The sequence below is a fragment of the Pygocentrus nattereri genome, chromosome 22 (assembly GCF_015220715.1).
Source record: "Pygocentrus nattereri isolate fPygNat1 chromosome 22, fPygNat1.pri, whole genome shotgun sequence".
Classification (NCBI taxonomy): Eukaryota; Metazoa; Chordata; class Actinopteri; order Characiformes; family Serrasalmidae; genus Pygocentrus; species Pygocentrus nattereri.
Genome location: NC_051232.1, coordinates 13,940,980 through 13,954,627, shown reverse-complemented (window position 1 = coordinate 13,954,627; position 13,648 = coordinate 13,940,980). Strand labels below are relative to the sequence as shown.

Genomic DNA, 13,648 nt, shown 5'->3' with positions numbered 1-13,648 from the left:
AGGCACACTAGGGCATTTCTTTGCAGTACTGTTAATGTATATGTAAACAAGGCTTCTAACCAATCACAGTTTGTTTGAACATCCTGACCAATCACAATCACAATACCAGATGAGTTTCAAATCAATCATTTTCCTGTATTCTTATAAATGATGCTGAACAAAATAATGCAAAGATTTTTCATGTACATATCTGCTCATGTCATGACTGCCTTGAGACTTTGAAAAAGATAAAATAATCAAGGTAGTACATTCATTTGGATTGTTTCTCCCCTCTTGAATAGGGGTGCGGTAAAAACTCGATTCATGGATGCATTGCGATGCGGACTCGGACATGAACGATTCTGAATCAATTCATAAAATGTCAAAAATCAATTTTCTAAATATTTAATTTATATAATGTTGACTGAACGTAACGGTGGAAAATTGGAAGTGGACTAGTCTGGACAATCTGTGGCGGCACATAAAAACACAGCTGGATAAGCAAGAAATCCAACCGGCTCTGCATTAAAAGCTAGTTTAGGTCAGGAGTCACAACCCAAATGTTCAGAAGAGACATTTTGTCCATTCAGCAAAAATCAGATCACCGTGGGAGCCGCAATATTTAATGTCCAGTATATGTCTCAGTGTGTGCTAATGTCCTAGTGTAGGCTAAACAATATAAATGAAAACGTGGACTCACTTTGCTCTGCTTTAAGCTTTAGTTATAGCCATTTTCCTCCCGTCTCCGCCAGAAAACTTTTCCTCAGAAGTACAGCAGCTTATTGTAAAATGTCTTTAAATGTTGTTTGATTTACGAGTCTGAAGTCGCTTCTAATTCTCCAGCTTCTCATTTGAATTTTTCTGTTACACCTTAAATTCTGCCTGAAGCGGCGGATGTAACTGCTGCGCCATTTAAGGTGGAACGGGAAAATTTGAAAGAGAAGTGGCTTCATCTTTGCAACTTTTTAGAGAGAGACAGTCTCTCGTGGCAGATTTAATGTACCAAACATCTGCAGTGTTTATAAATGCAAATAAGTCCATCCGTCTCCAAATGTTGGACTTAATCTTTGTCTTTTTGTAGCTGCTGGCGAGACTTCGCTGCTATGTGACCTTCAGTCATATAGTCAGTCGTTGAGTGCCAGGGCTTTTGTGCCATGTTGCACACCAAGAGGCAAGATTCAGCATCCAGTCTCGAAAATATTTTATACATTTGCATTATGGATCATTACAAATACAATACAAATACAATACAAAAAGATAAATCGTTTTATAATCGCATAACAGCACTCTGAATCGCAATCTAATCATGAGGTGTCTAAAGATTCCCACCCATACACTTGATTAACATGAGACATGGGATAAGGTTCCATCTTTGTATATCTGCCTTTATTTTAACATTTAAGGGACCATAGTTTACTTGAAACAAGTCTGATAATTCTTTTGGTTAAAACAATCCTAAATACATTATTTTATTTGACTGACAATTGAGCTTATATGCATCCCTGAGACTTTTAGGGAGACATAATGTAATGTAATCAGTCTTTTGTATATTGAATTGAACCTCAACTAAACCTCGCCCCATCCTTGCTTGTGAACAACTGAGCCTTTCAGGGATTTATACTCAATCATGACATTCACCTTTTTCCAATTAACCCGTTCACCTGTGGAATGTTCCAAACAGGTGTTTTTTGAGCATTCCTCAACTTTCCCAGTCTTTTGTTGCCCCTGTCCCAACTTCTTTGGAACGTGTTGCAGGCATCAAATTCAAAATGAGTGAATATTTGCAAAAAAACAAAGTTTATCTGTTTGAACATTAAAGATCTTTGTCTTTGTAGTGTACTCAGTTGAATATAGATTGAAAAGAATTTGCAAATCATTGTATTCTGTTTTTATTTATGTTCTACGCAACGTCCCAACGTCATTGGAATTGGAGTTCTACATAGAGTACTGTGCGAAAGTCTTAGGCACTTTTTTGTTTATTTGAATTATGAATATGACTTTATTCTAATGTATATATTGCAATAAACTCACTGCTGAGGTAAATTGTTTAAAAATTTCCTTAGATGCGTCAAACTTTGGCACAGTACTGTACATAAATACATACATAAATAAGTAAGTAAGTAAGTAAGTAAATAAGACAAAGAAGGAGAGACCATTTGTGGAGCAAAATATGCCCTAATGGCCAAAGCGCCACAGGATTTACTATGGCTTAATTGAGCATGGACACCTGCAAACCAACTCATTTTTAGCTCTGGCCTGGAAACCTAAATGTGGCTCCCCTGTCTGTATGCACAGACCTACATAAGCTTTTCCTTTAACCTTATAGTACTGCAGAATGTGCCTTATGTGCATAGCAGGGCCTTATTCCCTTAACATGATTGGAGTACAGTAATTGGCAGGAATGTGGGAAATGCTGGCAATTTAACCCCGTGTCACGTAGAATGTGGCCCAGAGCTGTCGTCTTATCCTGCATGCCTCCGTACGGTTTCCACAGGGAGGACAGGACCGGACAGTGCGACTGGATGACCAAATGTCAAGAGGTAAAAGTTAAAATGAATAATAGCAAAAGTGTCTATGGTAGAATACATTAAATTTTATACCACATTATTTTCCACTAACTGCTTTCTTATCTTACAATACAATGAATATAATGATATTTATTACATTTTTCCCATAATATATATAGTCAATTTTAACTATTTCACAGTTTCTAAGAGGAGCATTAGACACGACTTAATCTCTGTTCATGTGGAGCATCAAGACATCTAAGAAGTTCTCCACTGCAGGTTTGATCGCACCTGAATCAGCAAAACAGAAGCAGGAAGGAAAACACCTGCGAGCACGCTGACAGCATTTCTACACTCAGTTTATTACAAGATGAAAACATTCACAAACCACAAACAAAGAACAAGTAGAAATAATGAGGCTGAAGCTGCCGTCCTGTTAGCCAGCATCTCATTGGAACTTTACTTTAACTCTTCCTTAAGTGGTGCCGAAGATATATTCTGGTATGTAAGTGTTGCACCATGTTATGAGATTATCACAGCATCTTTAGTGTCGTAAAATCCATATCATGAGACAATAACGGTATGTACTACCAATCCTAACAGAGAAGATGTAAAGCCTGGCTGCCATAGAAACACATTTTTGCTTCAGTGGTCAGCAGCAATGTTAAAGCATACTTTCTCCTCAAACCCAGCCAGAAATGACTGGACTGCAGGGTCTGAGATTATGGGGTTCAAAGGGCGGGGTGCCTGGGCTCTAAGGTCAAACACTTGAGTGTCTGGTTTCCTAACACACTTGCGATCATTCATAGCTATAAATGCAAAACAACAAGTGCTCACTGTGGTGTGAACAGACAGCACAGCAAGAACCCAACCAAAAGCTTAAACAAAAGGTGTGACCAAATAAACACGTAAACAAAGAACTACAGTAGCATCAAGACTGCAAAGACTCTGTCTGGTGAGCCAGACATTAATTTTGACAGGTTCACAACTTTCATACAGTCATTATCAAAAAGGCTTGGGTAAGATCTAAAATAATTGATATTTCCTTTCATATATAAATGATATTTCCTTGTTATTTAAAAAAAATATTTTTGTGTGTGTGTGTGGTATTTTGCTCATTTTTGGTAGGGAAGTTAAATGTATTTTCAAATGTAAATATCCACAAAATTCAGTATTCACCATAAATCTGACCATTAATATAGCAAATGGGAGCGGACAGCTGGCTTGTGCCGGAGGAGGAGTATCAATCAATCTCTAGTCTTCTAGGCTCTCTTCACAGTAGACTATAAAGCACGGATTTCTAGAACCTTAACCTACAGCTAGGCCATATTTATTATTTTATGATATCCGATACACTGACAAAGCATTGCCACATTGAGAAATTATATTAAAATGGCTTAAACAATAATTCATTTTCAATATTTCACAATCTAAATAAGCAGGACTCTTCGAAATCAAATATGCAGTTGGGAAGTGTTTAAGCAAACACTGACATAATTTATCACAAGAACAATAAATCCACACCCACTCCCAATTTTTTCCCAATTTAGTCATATCCAATTCCAAAAACTCTCCCAACCACCTGATACCACCAATGTTAGGAGGGTGAAAGCTAGCATAGTCTTCTTCCGCAACCTGTGAAGTGCCACCATGTTTTTTTTTTTTTTAACTGCCACCAATAACTGGACAGCTGAACGAGCTCTGAGGAAAGCGCCAATCAACAGTTCTGTCACATAAGCTAACAGACGCCTGCTCTGGCTAGCACCACGCCGAGTGATTGGGGAGACATGGGGCCATCGACTCACCCAGGGACAGTGAGGTTAATTGAGCTCTCTTGGATAAATTTGGTCATACTGCCATGCCTAACTCAACCCTTTACCTGTGTAATCTGCTCTTCTTATGTAATGCTCTTCTGTATTACAACAGCAAATGATCATTTATGCAGTGATACGAAATATGGCAGCACACAGACAGCGCCAGTGTAAATTATAAAATTATGTTGCTGCTGACAACAGGGGTGACCATGTGATTTAACTCCCCTGATGTCACAGTGGCATTACACAAAATGCAGGAACATACACATTCACTTATCAGCGAAACATGAGAGGAACTGATTCAAGACCTTTAGGATGAACAGTTGTTATTCAGCAAATTCACTAAAACTACAAAAACTACACCATTAGACTCCAACATGCGCACACAGCACAAGCTCAGTATTCCAGCCCTCGTTCGGGAGTAAAACAACCAAATGAGTGGTTAAAATTTCAGGCGTGTATGAATCATTTATGCACAAGCTGCTTCGGGGAGAAAAGCATCTCTCAAAATGGATCTTTAGGGACAATAAAGTGGCAGCGCAAGAGAACACCTACAAAGCAATATTCTACAGCACGTACTTCATAAATTCTCACACACGGTATACATGCAAATACCTGCACTGTCCTTTAAATAAATAAATAGTGGAAATAGAAGCTGTTGGTCACATCTTTGGTAGGCTTTCCTGTCATATGATTTCCAATCTATAAGAGGTAATTTCAGCTTTTTTTCCTAAATGCCCTGAACTTGAAATTTCACCCAAACAATTCATTTATGTCAAAAAAAATCTGTTTTTCTTGAACATTGTTTAGATATCACCACTCAACACGCAAGTCCACATACGCAAAGTAGGCTGCAAAAGCCACCTGTTCTGAATGTCATTTTCACAATCATGAACACATCCCCATATAAACAACCATCCCCATATAAACAACTAAAGGGTACGGCTTGTGGTCCAGCCATGGATTTGGTATTGAATTTTACAACGCTTTTAAAGATACTATCACACCTCTACTTCTTAGAATGATTAGCCACACCACAGACATCAAGTTGTTCCCTCCTTCCTTGTATGAAGCTAATATTTGTCTATTGTTGAAAATAAAAAAAAAAAAAGAATCTCTCAGGTTATTGACCTTTAAGTCTATTGAATTGCAATCAAAAAATAATTTCTAAGGTTATTGACACTAGATTGGGCAGACACATTCCTTCTCTTATTCAGACCAGACTGGAATTGTATCTGGCAGGTTTTCTTTCTCCAACGTACGCACATTACTCACTTATGTACAGTACACACAGTAGAACTGCTGTGCCTTCTTCGATCTCCTTAGATACTGAAAAGTCATTTGATCCAATAGAGTGGATATACATGCATTCAGTATTAAGACATTTTGGTCTTGGTTGTCATTTTCTTTCACTAACAGAGATGTTGTACACCTCTCCCAAATCAGCAGTGCTCACTAATTCTGATAAATCTGACTATTTTCCACTCCAACATGGAGCTAGGCAGGATTGCTGCGTCAGTCCCCTCTTGTTCAACCTGGCACCACTTGCCTTTAGTATTAGGAGCCATCATGACATCAAGGGCATCACGGCTGCAAAGACTGAGTGCAAACTGTCATTGCATGCAGATGACCTGCTTTTGCATATAGCAGAACCCGTTTCCTCCCTACCTCCACTTTTGGACCTGATTAAACATTTTGGCACCTTCTCTGGTTACACCATCAACTGGAGTAAAAGCTTATTTATTTCTCTTACAGAATGCCTAGATCCAGAATTTATTAAAACACTACCATTTAAAATAGCTCATGATTGCTTCACATATCTTGGACTGACCATTCCTAAAAATCCAAGGCTATATTAAGACTCAACTTTGGTGAATTATTAAACAAAGTTAAAAAACAATAACTCAAGGCTCAAGCTTTGCAGAAAAGCTCCTTCAGTGCTTATTTGTTTTCTAGAACAGAGGTCTCAAACAAGATCTTATCCAACAGTTTTATTTTGTACAGCTCTCTGAAAATACTGAAACAAATTAAATCATTTCTTCCCGACATTTCAGACGTGTCTTCGTATTCCCCTATTTGCCACAATCACAACTTTGCTCCAGGTATGATAAAGTTTTTCAGCTGGGTGGCAAAATGGGTTAAGAACGCACAAAACTTAAATATTGAAACTTATATATATATATATATATATATATATATATATATATATATATATATATATATATATATATATATATATATATATATATATATATAGATGATCACTTTAATTCATTTTCACAATTAAGCACAAGATCTTCCTCAAGCTAATTATTTTCTGATACCTTCAACTTGGACATTCTGTTAGACGTAATGTACCCAATTTTCAGACTTAGCCCCCAGAGCACTAAATTTATGAACTCACACAGAAACCTCCAGAGTCCAAACACTTAATTTCTCAATTTGTTACAACATTCTCTAGCAGCTCTGTAGCATCCTCTGCTCCCTTAAAATCTGCCTGGGAGACGGATCTTGGTTTTGGTCTACCTGATGAGGTGTGGGAGAACGGATTGTGGTGGATACACCTGTGCTTTTGTCTTATTCTACAAAAAAACCTAAATAAAATACACACATACTGAGGCATGCGCCGCCCCCCGCATGGCACACATAGATATACAAATACACACACACACACACATATATATATATTTTTTTTTCTTGATGAAGTGATGAGAATGAAGGGTTGCTACTGCACATCTCAGCCTGGTTTGCTTTTTGAACAAGGTCACTATACAGGGCAGCCAATGAGAATAGCGTTTAGTCCTAAAGAAGAACTTTCCTCAAAATTTCAATGTTCAAAGTGGTTTGGTGTGAAATACTTCGATCCTAGAGAAAGTTACCACGTCAGAATTCTTCACTTTGTTGGGTGATAGAAACCAGACATCTGAAAAGTGAAACGACCCCTCATACTTCAGAAGTTTTATGAAAGTTTGAGAAAGTTTTGGTCCAACACATCTTTTTTAATCTATTAATGTAGGAGAAATACATGAAAAGCTAATTAGTTTATTTTTTATTAGTTTTATTAGTTATTAGTTTATACGCTTATTTTTATAATTATCACATTTTAATATCAATATTACATATAAAAAGAAGGTTTTTTTGGACAGCAAATAAAATGTCTATACTTGTGTTGTAGATATTGTTTACATCTCAATTCATCATCTCAATCTCAGATTTTCTTTTTAATGCAAATAATTTCCCCTTAAATGTGCACTACTAAAACAGCCTGTTTAATTCAAAGAGAGGTTTTAGGGCAAATACAAGAAGAGGGCACAGGACATGGGCCTTTTAACATTTGTGTGTATGTGCTTTTGTGGTGCACTGACAGCACATAAAGCCCGAGGATGTGGCTGAGGCTCAGCAGACCTTGCCCGGTCCTCTCCAGGCTGTGTTAGTAGAAGACGACCTCTAATACTGCTGGACTGATTCTGTTGTTTCTCCTCCAAACAGTTTAGTGTTTGGATGCATGTGAGAGGAAGCAGGTCACAGATCAGAGGAGAAGCTGTGTGTGCATGAGGGCCTGGCCCAGGTCCAGGACACAGATGGGAAACGGCTGATTAATGAATAAGCCTGGGATTGCTTCTGGCACAGCTGCAAAGGACAGGTTCTGTATTAAAGGGGAATTCCACCCATTTTTAAAAAAATGCTGCATGATTCAGTGGTTGAATTGTAAGCAAAGGCATTCAGAGAGGTTTAATATGAAAAAGGTTATTGTAAAGGCTGCTTTAGTGATGGTGGTAGGAACCATGGGTCACCATGTCCAGAACAAAAATAATCATTTTATTTACCATCCAAAACCACCAGCGAACCAACACATGTCTAAGCTTTTCCATGCAAGGCTGATGGAGGCAAACCTGAAAATACACATTTTCTTTGTAAACTATTTTGAACTGCTTGTACCCCTCCCATCGTAAATGGTAATTCTATTTTAATCTATTAATCTAACATTTTTAAACTATTGTTAAACAATGTCTCAGACCTCTGAAAGTGTTATGTCATGTAAAGGAGCTTTTAGAGGCGGCTGTCTGGTTCCCATCACCACCACAGTGAACAATTCTGACTATAAATTAGAATGGAACAGTTCACATTAAAATCACTGAGTTTACATCTTAACCATTTAATAATTTCAGTTAGAATTCTGCTCAGGTCTGCTGGAGTGCAAGCTCTTTATAATGGAGGTGATCCAGAATCAGCTGTTAAAGGTGGAGAATTAGCATTGGAAATTGGAGGGTTGGTGCCCTCTGGTGTTCGATAGTAGAACTGCAGAAATTCTTAACATGACTGCAGACTAGAAGACAATATTTCTACATCAAAAAGTCTGCCGTTATTTTATGATTTTTTTTTTCTAACTTTTAATTCACTGAAGCAAAAATGAAATTCATTACATAGTTACATAATTACTTTTAATTAACAGTGTAATGTAAAGAGAACATATAGCAAATGACAGTAACAATATGTCTCAGGGTTCAGATCGACTCTGTTAACCACTCTACAGCAGCCTCCAGCCACGGCTCACCTGCGTCCCCCTACTCTGCTCTGCTGTATCCCCGTGGCGATGAGGGAAATAATGGGAGTTGCATAGCAACGGTTTCCACGACTCCAGTGAGAAAGTTCTAATGCAGAAACGGAGAACCAGACCATACAAACCTTTCAAAAAGATTTTCTGCAAGTGCTTAAATGTAACAAATGTCCACACACGTAACTTGAAAATCAGTAGCAAGTTGTAACGCTAGACCTTGAATGCTATTAAGGCTGTTTTTTACTGTCAGCCTCCTCTGAACACAATTCACCTTCTAATAACTTGAAGGGGAATTCCACTGGTTTGATGTGAAGTGGTTTGTTTTAGAGAAAACTGCTGAGTCAGAATTGTTCACAGTGGTGGTGATAGGAACCAGACATCCACCTCTAAATGCTCACTCACAGAAAGTTATTATAGGACATGCTTAAGCCGAAGACATTTTTTATAACAGTTTTAAGAAAAGCTTTTGGTCCACAGCACATCTCTTTAAATCCCATTGTGGTGGATACATGCAAGGCACTGTAAGGCTAAATTTTCATTTAAGTGATACTTTTTTTAATCCCACCTCCGCATTTAACCCATCTGTGAAGTGAAACACCACATACACACTAGTGAATACACACCCACTAGGGGGCAGTGAGCACACTTGCCCAGAGCGGTGGGCAGCCCTATCCACTGCGTCCGGGGAGCAATTGGGGGTTAGGTGTCTTGCTCAAGGACACCTCAGTCATGGACTATCGGCACTGGGGATTGAACCGGCAACCTTCTGGTCACAGGGCCAGTTCCCTAACCTCCAGCCCATGACTGCCCCATTTACTACTATTTTAGCATTATCAACACTATAAAGAAAAACTCAGGACATATTTAGGTTCACTGGATACTAAATAAAATGTCTATATTTGTGTTATAGACTATGCAACTCCTGGTTGCTATTGCTACCACTGCAAAGAAATCAGAGTCAACAACAACAACAAAAAAATTTTAAATCCACCAAATGGAGAACAGCAGGGCTAAAAAAAAAAAAAAAAAAAAATACACCAACAGGAGGCAGCACAGATAAAAATCCACCAACAAGAGAACAGCGCAGCCAAAATCCACCAAAAATCAAACGACACAGCTAAAAATCAACAGGGGAACTCCGTTAATATGTAGAAATCTGTGAAATTACCCTAAAACAAGAATATCATTGATCCAAATGAGATGGAAAGAGAGGATGACAGCTTTAGAAGTGGATGGGTTTTCTTTTTTCTCCGTTTTGTTTTTCTGACCAGGTGAAGTGGTGAACCGCTGAGTATTTTGAATTCACAGTACAACAGGACGAATCTCACTCTGTCAAGTGCCCACAATGTATAATCAGCACACCATCTAAACAACTGCTAAGGCACTATTGCTGCAGCACATCTGCTCAAATACTCCTCAGTTATTAAAGTCTGTCGCTCTACAGGCAGCTGTGCTAATTAAGGTTAAACTAAAGCATATGCTGGTGGATCCTGAGAAGAAAAGGTGACACACAGCCTTTCCTGATGAGTGAAAACGCACAGCCATGGAAAAAACAAGCAAGTCAGCTATACGTACTCATGTTATTTTGTAGTTACTGCTATGAAATTGGACAAGCTTTACAGGTGAACATATCCGTAGGTAGGTCAATAGATTTAAACTAAACGCTTAATGCCAAAGGTTTGTAGCAGTGTTTCTTCTGAAATCATGGGGAGTTTGTTTCCCTTTGCTGCAGTAATAGCCTCAACTCTTCTGAGAAGGTTTTTCACTAATGTTGGAAAAACACTGCTGTGAGGATTTGGTTGCCACATGAGCATTGTTGAGGTCAGCTACAGACGTTGGCTGACTAGTACTGGTTAACAAACACCACTTCAACTGATTCCAAAAGGTATTGGACGGATCTTCACTCCAGAGAATGCAGTTGCATTGCTTTAAAGCCCTCTAGCCTATGCTTGGTGACCTTGGGACTAGCTGTGTCAGCAACGGGGGACCTTAAAGTAGCTGAATTCACTCACTGGAAGGACTGTCTGGATAATTTTGGATACACAGTGCATGAAAATCAGGAAAATAAAGAGTTTCTGGGAGAAATCAGTGCAGATGGTTTTCCTGTGGAGTTCCCACTGGAAAATACCAAAACACAGCTGCTCCACTTCCACTATCTGGGCCACTTTAGTGTCAAAACATACATAGACACTCACTTAATATCTGTCATTGTTCTCAAAGGACCTACAGCTCTACAAAAAAGCTGCACATTTAAATAGCTGCCTTCTTCAGGCACAATAACACATCGCTAATACATTAACTTTAGCATTTATGCTTACACGGACTCCATCAAAACGCCAGCAAAGCAAACGCATCGATGAATAAATCAGCGTGTTTTCCTGAGGCATCAAAATACGTACCATCTGGCACCACCTCAGTGACTCTGTACACAGAAATTCAAATACAGAAAATGAGTTAAAATAAGAACAGCAGCACCTGAATTAAATCCAATAACATGGTCTTTGATACGTTTCTATACGCTTATTTAACTCCACTGTGCAACTGAGGTTCAAATTGGGCCAATTCATTAGAACGCAAAATATCAGTGGATCAATTTAATGGCTGATACAGATTAATTAACAACAGCAAAATCAAAAATAACGTTCTTACAGTAAGTATCAAATTAAGAATCGTTTTATCATCGTTTGTTAAATTCAAACACAAAAATCATTGTATAAATAACAAAAAAAACAAATTACATCCAAACCTTACACTTTTCATGGCAATAACATGTTACAACACACACACACACACAAAAAACACACTTTCTAAAAATTAATTCTTGGCAGCTTCATCCACAACATGAAACCATCAGTTTCAGCTGATTGAGCGGCATTTAGGCCTGTGTGATACCTAAAAATAATTAACACAATATTCTCTGGTTAAAAATCTTGATATTGTCCTACGAATTGGTTTTACATTTCATTCATGCTGGTGCTTGCACCCATACCCTCCCTTAAACATGAAACCCAGTTTCCCAACATATTTTTCAAGTGGCTCATTCATAAATCAGTCCTCTCTAGTCCACTCTCAGTTCTTTTACCAGAGCAGTGATTATAATCTTTTACACATCACCATCAGGGGTTACTTGTCCATCATCGACAATATTCCATTACATCGCCCTATAGCCCAGGCCTAGCTGCATTAGCATTATAGAGAAATATAACATTTATTTAATGTTACAAAAGCAGTGAAATGAATAAAACGCAGACATTTTAGTGTCACCCAGTGTCATTACACATTCTGTTCTTGATCAAATATCAGTTGAAATAATGGCTGACTAAGCACTTGCCAGATCCTGGTCATTTTTTAAGCAATTATCTACAGATACCAACATGATTCCAATACTACCATGCATCTCTAATAACTAACACATCTAACACCCTAGCACTCCATTCAGTGTGTAGTATTAGTATAAGAACTGCTTTAATTATCAATATTTTCATTATTCAATTACGTTACAATTTTTTGTAGGTATATACCAAAAATCTTCAAATCCAGATCCTGAACTCAGTTTCCAGTCCTGAATTTTGTTATCACAGGTATACAACACACAAGGGGGCCAATCAGTAACATCAATAGTTTACTTAACTACCAGTAATCACGAAACCTAGGAAGATTTGGAAGACAACAAAAGAAATGCAATTTACTCAAACATCTATTTGAAGCATGCCTAAGACAGCCATGTTTAGTCCATTTAGGGCCCCTGAGCTATGACCTGTGGGTTTTGTGAAAACAGAGACAGCTGTCCACTACAGCTTTGGTTCTTTCACTCACTTACAACACTCATAGAAACACAGCCAAGTCGTTTAAGGACATACTTGGTCAGACTAGAGCTGCGCAATATGGACAAAATACTTGTACTGTTATTATAATCCAGTATAATTGCTACAGCCTAGCAACACATAAAAAAGCATCAAACTTTGCTTCAACTTTACTTGTGCAGCACTTTTATACAGATAAACACAGTATATAATGTGTGTAAAACACAAGGTACCATCAGATGAACCTGGAAAAGGTTTTCAGCAGGATTCTAAATATATATACATACACAAAACCCTGCCAGTCTGCCGTCACTTCAGACTTGCAGGGTTGCCTACAGAGCACCTCTAGTAGTCTGTTAATGTTCGTTTTTATTTGAGGGATGTCCCATTTCATAGGGGCAGACTTCAACCACTACCCTTTGTAACTCAGTTCCAAGGGGCAAAATGACAATTGAAAACAAGGGATAGGGGTAAAAATAAGAAATTGGATTAGGCCTAAGTGGGCCACAGAGGCTCTGAGCGGTAAAACAGTGAAAGGCATGTGAGCCCAGACTGTATCGCAGGAGGACTGTGTTGTGTCCTCAGAAAGGGCATATTTAATTAGGAGCAGCTATAAAAAATTCAGCTCTTTTCTTGCTGCAGCTCTGGGCTTCCAAATCAAACACAAAAAACCAGACAACACAAACCAGCCAGGGTTTACCTGCACTAAGCTTAGGAACAGGTGTCCCCTTCTCTTTCATTCAAGGCCCATATTCAACAACAATCCTGTATAATAACCCTAAACTTAAAGCAGAATTCTAGAAGCTTAGAGCTGCAGCAATGAATCAACAAAACCGCCTATGAGAAAAAGTCAGTGATGTGGTGTTTACCAAAACAAATATGCTCTACAAAACAAGATCCACATCCTCATTCTGACAGATTGTAATACACTATGGGAAGTATAGGGGGCGTTACGGCTTCTGCTGTTTCATACAAAAAGTGCTCAGT

The 13,648-nt window shown here is 38.3% G+C and overlaps 1 protein-coding gene across 2 annotated transcripts in view; it reads right to left on the bottom strand.

Annotated features, from left to right (window-relative positions):
- fbxw7 (F-box and WD repeat domain containing 7) overlaps positions 1 to 13,648 on the bottom strand; it is a 208,714-nt gene that overhangs the window by 110,001 nt on the left and 85,065 nt on the right. The gene's annotated exons all lie outside the window — the stretch shown is intronic.